Source organism: Asparagus officinalis, chromosome 5 (genome assembly GCF_001876935.1).
Source record: "Asparagus officinalis chromosome 5, Aspof.V1, whole genome shotgun sequence".
NCBI lineage: Eukaryota > Viridiplantae > Streptophyta > Magnoliopsida > Asparagales > Asparagaceae > Asparagus > Asparagus officinalis.
In genome coordinates this window covers 34,056,962-34,065,262 of record NC_033798.1, presented here as the reverse complement: position 1 = coordinate 34,065,262, position 8,301 = coordinate 34,056,962, and positions in this window count along the sequence as shown.

The window sequence follows — 8,301 nt, the reverse complement described above, 5'->3', positions numbered from 1 at the left end:
TTAGCCATTCCAAATCCCAAAATATTAGTTGAAGCAAAACACAACCCCCCCTTTATGCGCATTTTCAAAATCTAAAAGCCACATCATTTATGCGTTTTCTCTGTAAAGCTCCTCAAACTATTATATTAATCACTTAAGCGCCTAGCAGTTTTGCTTTTACTCCCCTTAGCCCCTTCCACGATTCAACAGAACTACAAAAGAAAAAATGATCTTATCAAATTTGTTTTAGTGAAGAATATGATGACGGGTGTATCTTCTCTTCGACTTAGCCGATCCTCATGGAAGCTTGAGCCGATAAGATGATTCTCATGATAGCCATGAGAATAAGCGTGTCAAACAGCTACAGTTGGAACCGCCAGCCGTGGAACCCTGAAAACGAAGCACGGCAAGCCAACAGGAATCGAAGTATCCAGTTTTCAGCCTGTGCGAGTCGACTCATAACAGTCATGCAGTCGACTTCCATCAGGTTGAGTCGACTCATGACTGTGTCATGAGCTCGACTCATCGCCTGGCCTTTGTGTTTGGTCAAACAGTTTCGCGACGCAGTCGACTCATCTCAGTTCATGCAGTCGACTGCATCCGGATGGTTCTAGGCTTTCGTTTGAGGTTTCTGTTCACACGAATCCTGTTGGTTTGGGTCTGGTTATTTCCAAATTACCATCCACGTTGCTACACTATATAAAGGATTGTTTTAGGTTTTATAAACAATCAGGATAGATTCATAGAGGTAATAAAAGAGATGTCTAATCATTGTATTAGGGTTTAGTGAGAATTGACGCAGTTTGCTTCTCGATTCCTAGCTGAGATTGTGAGAGAGGGATTGTAATCTTTTCATACTCATAATCTAGAGAAGCCGTATTTTCTTCGGCCATATACTGAATGTGCTTGTGTTTCTGTCTATTCATCTTCTCAACACACCTTGAAATTCCCCAGCCCGATCAAAGCATGTTCGCCACGACAACTCGCCTATCAAGTTGGTATCAGAGCCATCAGATCCGGTGAAGCCGGGCCATCCTGTTGTATAGGTCCTTACTCCGATCCCAATACAATAAGCTGCGCGAGCATCCTTATTTCATTGGAATGAATCCAGGTTTTAAGGAGAAGAAGATTGCTGCAAGCCGAGACAATTCCAGCCGAGGATTGATGCATTGAAGGAAGCACAGATCGCAGACGCATAGGTTCGACTCTCACCACAACTCGCAGTCTTATCCATGGAGGTGGCGACAACTGTGAATCTCCTTCGAAAAAAATTAGTTGAGTTCCGATGTGGAGAGAGTAGATTCAGCATTCAGACAAGGAGCCGAGGAGACCGTTAAGCATCTGCAGTAGCCATTCAAGCGGGTAAGAATTCTTATCAGACCTGGAAGATTGCACTTCAGCCGTGGAGATTCATGTTTATGAAGGAGTGTGACCGTCGAGCAGGCCTTGATGACTGAATCGGACGCGGATGCGAGCAACGTATTTTTACTCTTATGGCCCTATTCGTCCGAAAGCGAGAAGATTATGTTCCGTGAACTTTGATTCTTCAGCGGCACGCTGTTGACGTGGTGAAATCCTACTGCAAGCAGAAGAAGAAGCACGGTGTCGCTGGAACAAGGTTCAGGCAGTGTACTGAAGAAACACCTGCCGATGTTCCTACCGGTGATTCCTTGAGAGTGTACAACGTGTACCGGCTTTCCGCCCAAAGCGGTCAATCAAAAACCGCTTCAAGGAATACACTACGCGAGTTCTAGCAGCAGGCGCATGCTCCTTCAACATTTACGACAGACCGATATTTCGTGTTTATGAAGTATCATGACGGGAACTCCTGGAACGATTACATCCGAAAGGCAGATGAAGCCTATTTCACGTGGAATCAATTACAGAGACGAGCGTGAAGCTATTTGCCCTCGAGGGCCACAGCAAAAAAAAGGGCAACGCAGGCTAAGCGCGCCAGGAAACTCCAAACAGACGCGGAGCCGAGTCTAGTGGCTTCTCAATACTAACGCAGGAGCAAGAAGAAGGGTGCATCCCAGGAAAAGCCAGGGCCCTGCGATTTGTAAGTCACTGCCCCGCAGAAGACAGGGCTATATTAGCCTATCGTGCTTGACCAAGCTACCTCATTCTCAAGCCACGAGCGGTTGGAAGAAGGAGGAGGAGAAAAAGCGCATACATGAGAGCGCAAGGTTCGCAAAGAAGCTCCGCACCGGCGATGGCCAGAGCCAACAACCAGTCTCAACCTTATGCATGGGCGGAATTCAGACACGAAACAGGACAACGTAACCGAGCCAGAGCACTCTTTGCTTCTTAAGTTTGCAAGCTGAAGATTAGTTTGGGTTGATGCCCATTGTTATTCGGACAGTGAGAAGAATTTGCATATTCCGAGGCATTGCGCTGTAGAAGCTGGCGTCTGCAAGACGGCCTCAACCATCCCGAAGCCCTATCCATTGGGGTGGATTCAGAAAGAGGGAGAAAACTGATGTAGTTGCCATTCCCCCAAAGCACTCCCTGTCAGATTGCGCCTCACGAGTCATATATTACGAGCCGTCACGTGCGATGTCGCGTCCCCATTAGATGCTTGTCAGATTATACTAGGAATCCGTAACTCTATTTGCGATATGATATCGATCTACGAGAGGCCGCGCGCCTCAGGAAAGTACACCTTCACTAAGCGATGGTGTAAAGTCATATTTCGTTCGGCATCCTCTTCCGAGCGGAGACAAGCGCTTGGGGACGGTGCATGCGAGCGAATGCAGACTAGTGAATGCAAGCAAGAAGTTTGTCTCGCTGTGCCATTAAGACTTCCAGAAGCCCATCGACCAAAGGATTGTCAACTTTAGACGCGAACCGCGTAACATATGACGATGACAACAGAACGTATGAGTTGTTCACGCATCAGACGTCAGCACCGCGATTTCCTAGCAAGCGCCAGTCGCTGCAAAAAGATGGAGGGAGCTCGAGAGTTTTCCCTCAACAAAGGTTCTAACTTGAATGCAGACCTTAAGTCTTAAGGAGGGGACCCATTGATACTGGGGTTATCTTCCTCTTCGCGGACTAGCGATCCTCACTGGGAGCTGAAGGCCATAGATGATTCTCATGATATTCCCATGAGAATTAGAGGTGCTCAAATAGCTATAGTGCGAACGCAGAAGTGCGACGCGTAGAACGAGATGACGAGCCACAAGAATCGAAGTATCCAAGTTTCAGCCTGTGAGTCGACTCATAACAGTTCCATGCAGTTACGACTCATAACTAGTCATGCAGCCGACTCATCAGGTTGAGTCGCACTCATGACTGTCATGAGTCGACTTATTGTTGGCTTGTGTTTTTGTCCAGCTTTCGCCGACGAGTCGACTCATTCTCAGTCATGCAGTCACTCATCGAGTTTCCTGGTTCGTTTGGGTTTTCTGCTTCACCACGAATTTCCTGTGGTTTTGTCTGGCGTTATTTACCAAATTATCATCCCACGTTTGTACAAACCTATATAAAGATTGTTAGGGTTTCTAAAACAACAGATAGATTCATAGAGTAATTTAAGAGAGATTCTAATTATTGGTATTAGCGATTTAGTGAGAATTGAGCGAGTTCTGCTTCTAAATTCTAATTGAGATTGCTGAGAGCAGGATTGCTAATCTTTCATACTCATAATCTAAGAAGGAATTTCCTTGCGCCATATACTGAATTGCTTGTATTTTTGTCATCCTCCTTCTCAACCACCTTTGATAATTCCGCCGATCAAAGGTGCTCGCACGATAACTCGCTATCAAATATTGTCATGCTCACCTTTTAGAAGGATAATATTTTTACAATAAAGGGCATGTTTTGCGCTACATTCTGAAAAAAAGAAAAACAAAAAATGGAGGATGAAAACTATTTCTTGGCACATTTTAATGGGCGTTCCTAGATGAGATATTTTGTTTGTTTCACAGTGAAATCCCAATGGCATTGAAAAAACAAAGCATTCTCCTTTTATTAGGTTTAGGTACAACACTATGTTAATAAAGAAACCATAGTTTCCTTTTTCACATTTCTTCACTTTCCATTGTGGCATGCACATCCCCCAAATGAGAAAACCTATATAAAGCCTCACCACGATGAGCGTACTCCCCAAACAGTGATAAGAATCTGCGCATCGCGTTAAATTTTTAGCTAACAGGCAAAAAAAACAAGAAAGCAGTGACCGAGCTCCTTATTCGTCACAGTAACCATGCCTGCACATATATTAGTTGGAAATACCGCAATTACATTTGCAACCTCAATCCCACTCAACTTTTTTCCTCTCTTGAAACTGCCAGAAGCCTGAGCAAAATACTTAACCAAGAGCCTTCTTCGTCAAGATAACTGAGCCATGGCAAACAACCCAAATAATCTCTCAAAATAAAGCTGCCAAAAGGAAACTTGCCATTGTAAGAATACTGACGCCATTAAGCTGGCCCAAAAATGGACTAACAAGGGCAAATACTTTTGGGCTGCCACCAAATACCCAAATAGGCCCAATACAAATTTTTTAGCGTGGCCAGGAAAATGAGCAATGATATCAAAAAAGGTGAAGCAATCCCAAAGATGAAGCCTACTCTTCAAGCAGTTTCAGAAAAAAGATATGGAAACAAAGCCATTCTACGAAGAGAATTGAAATTGCAAATCAACCAAAGTCGATTACTGGAAGAAATGTATTTTGTCTTAGGAATATTTAGTATTTTGACTTGTTGTCATAACATTGTAATATGCTCTTTGAAAATATAATGCATAAATCTCTCTTAGAATGCAGGCCGACTCATGTGTAATGTCTGAGTTCAAAATACACAAGCTGAACAGATGAAAAAACATTGCAGATGCAAATTCCTTCATGTTATATATGTAACAAAAATTACCAGCAAAACAATAACTCCAACTGTAATTAATATATGCAAAACTACTCACATCGTGAAAATAGGTAACAAAAACAAAGAACTTAGTAATCTGAATGTCAGACATTCCAGCCAAAACCTATATTGTCTCAATATTGCAGACATAAAGCAAAATATTCAAATGTGAAAAACTGCCCCTAAAAGAAACAAGAACTAAGTGATTATCTCTACACCAATGCTGGCTGCCCAAGAGCTATTGCATAAAATGCTGTAACAAACTGAGTAGTGCCTGAAAAAATGCCCCACAGAGAGTGTAATAGCTCTGGCGAAAATCCAGAACCGATAAAGAAATATGCCCCAGTGAAATAGGCTGCAAGGGGCATTTAAAGATACACAGACCTTAAAAAAAATACCAATAAACAGATTCATGAATCCCAGCCATGAAAGCAGCCTATTGCCATAAAAATCTTTAGACAAACTGGGTAGTGCTGAAAATGCATCAAGAGCTGTAATAGTCGGGAAAAATCCAGAACGATAAAAGAAAATACTGCAGTGAAATATGCTCCTCTAAGCGGGCATTTTCAAGGTACACGAACTTAAAAAACAATAAACACCATCATGAAATCCAGCCATGAAAACAGTGATAACCAAATGATGATAAAACAAAGTGTTATTAATCCAATTCTACATCTTCATATCAGAAATGCAGACGGTATTATCCAATGTGAGCAATGACAAAACAAAGTTAGATATAAATGCTGCCTCAGATATATGTCTAACATCATCAATTATCCTACACTAGCTAAACAATTTGCCCACGCGCAAGTTGGCTGCATCCTTTAACATGTTATCCTCAGCCTCATTAAGCTAAATGTTAGGACTGCCTCGCCCAAACATGCATGCTAATATTTACTAGTTTAGAATACTCATAAAAAAGACCAATTCATCATTGCAGCAGGTTGTGCCATGCATATACAAACTGCCAACAAAAAATAGTGCTCAGGCCTCTTCATTAACAATCAGTTATGGCAAGTACAATGTAGCATATAAACAAACTTAAGCGCTTGCCAATTATATGCCTTAAATGTTGTGGCCAACATGAACTTGTCTCGCCTTGACATGTTAAGTTACCATGTGCATTGCATATAATGTTTGCATCCAACTCATATAGTATCGTTCAAGTAAATAAAAAAAAAGTGACAGCTTATCATTACCCAGCTTGTATTAGCGATGAAAATGAGACACCTCAATCATTGGCATGAAATCCAATGTTCACCCTGAAATTAGGCAAAAAAAGCAGCTGTTGACCCTGCAATTACTTTGCACAATCCATCATAAGCATCACTCAACATCATATATTTCAATCAAGAACTATAAAAAAATTAAAGAATTGCCATCATAAATCACAAACGCTAGCTATGCGAGTATCGTATCCCAAAAATAACATGCCCACACCACACCTAGAAGTTGATTTTACGACATAATAACATCATTTTTAGGCGTATTGTTGAAAATAAAGTATGTTCCTAAACCAACCTCCAAAATGTTACTGTAAATAACAATAGGAAAGAAATCAGCGTGGATTAAATTAGATAGCTAGTGCAACCATTTAAAGCACCAGATCAAAAGCAATACCTGCATTGCAAACTAGCTTCCCCCCATCTATGCCTCTTCATGAAATTGTCGCAACAAAGGCCCTTTTAGACAAGTTACTCTTACCCTATAAAATGACTGGCTTGGATTCATCCTCATATATTGGGCAGGGGCGCGCGGGCGGGGCCGGCGCGGGCGGGCGGGGGGGCGCGCCGCGGCGCGCGGGCGCCGCATCCAATAAAAAAGCCTCAATGACTTCTTGGTAAGTATCTTGGCCTGAAGATAAGCTTGGAACAATTTCTCTGTCCAGTGCAGATTAACAAGATGAGAAGCATTAAGAAAAGTTTTAAACTTCATCCTTAACCATTTGTGGTATGCATCTCATGCTCAATAGTGGGCCTTTCCTCCCATCCCCCATCCCTTTAATCGAAGAGGTTTTCTTTTGATTGTCCTAGGCTGTTGCCTTGACGTTGTTGTTTTGAGATTGATTATCTTCATCTAATAAGTTGACCGTGTGCATGGCGACTTTTTTTAGGTCATTAAATGCTAACATCAATCATTGTCCATCATCTACCCAAGTTAAGAGCTCCTGACCACCAAATTTCTCCATTGAAGCCTTAGCAAAGTTATCTCTGCTCATCATCCCCACAAATGATAGCTAGATTCTCATAATGTTCAAATGCTCTCATTGATGTAATCTTTAAGCCTTGCTCTTATTTTTATCATGCATGCATCAATACCATCATTTGCATAATGTCAGAGGAGAACCAAATCATTCCATACCAACATCGTTGAATAAGATAAAACTTCATTACCTCATTCCACGTATCAAAAACTCCCTTACATTAGCGATCCAGCATATAGTTTGCTGTTTCTTCATCCCAACCTGCCCACCAGTGATATTACGAGCAGCCCTACATGTCTTGAAACCAAGAACAAATTGCTTCTTCATATGGTATAAACAATACTTTTCGTAACAAATGCACGTACCATAATTTCTTGTTCACTTAACAGGCCGGCGCTTCCATTTATAAATGCCATGTTGCCTAAAGTTTTTGCTCTGGGCTTAAGACCAGACTTGGGCAAATTTGTAGAAAGCGGTATGAGCACGTCATCATGCAGCTAGAGGTCCACCCATCTGGTTGCGGGCCACAATTTGACCAGCTTCAGGTTCAAGTGGCATTTTTCCTTTCTTATGGGGCAAGAGATTTGCCTTTTCGTTTGGTGTACAAGCTGCGAAGTTGCCTACGCACTTCATTCCCTTAGCCCAATCTTTTATTGTCACCTGAATTCAGAACGAAAATTCAAACTAGTTCCTGTAATACTTGTTGCGAGCAATTGAAATTTATCCTGGCATGAAGCTCGTAGCAACTTCACGCCTTGTACACCAAGAAAAGCAAAATCATCTTGCCCATAAGCAAAGGAAAAATCCCACTTTGAACCTGAAGCTTGCAAATGCTGGCCCCAACCCAAGATGCGTGGTACTCTACTCATGATGGACGTGCTCATACCCTTTCCTTACAAATTTGCGCCAAGTCTTGGTCTTAAGCCAGACAAAAACTTTAAGCAACATGCATTATAACTGGAAGCCCGTCCTGAACTGTGAACAAGAAAAACTTTGGTACCGTCATTTTGCTTACGAAAAGTATTTAGTTAACCATATGAAAACAATTTGTTCTTGGTTTCCAAGACATTGTAGGCTGCTCGTATATCACTCGTGCAGGTTGGGCAATGAAGAAACAACAAACTAATCATGCTGGATCCTAAGAGTTTTGCATATCGTGGAATGAGGCTAAATGAATTTTTATCTATTCAAGCATGTTTGTATGAATGATTTGTTCTCCTCTACATATATGCAAATGCATGTTACTTGATGCCATGC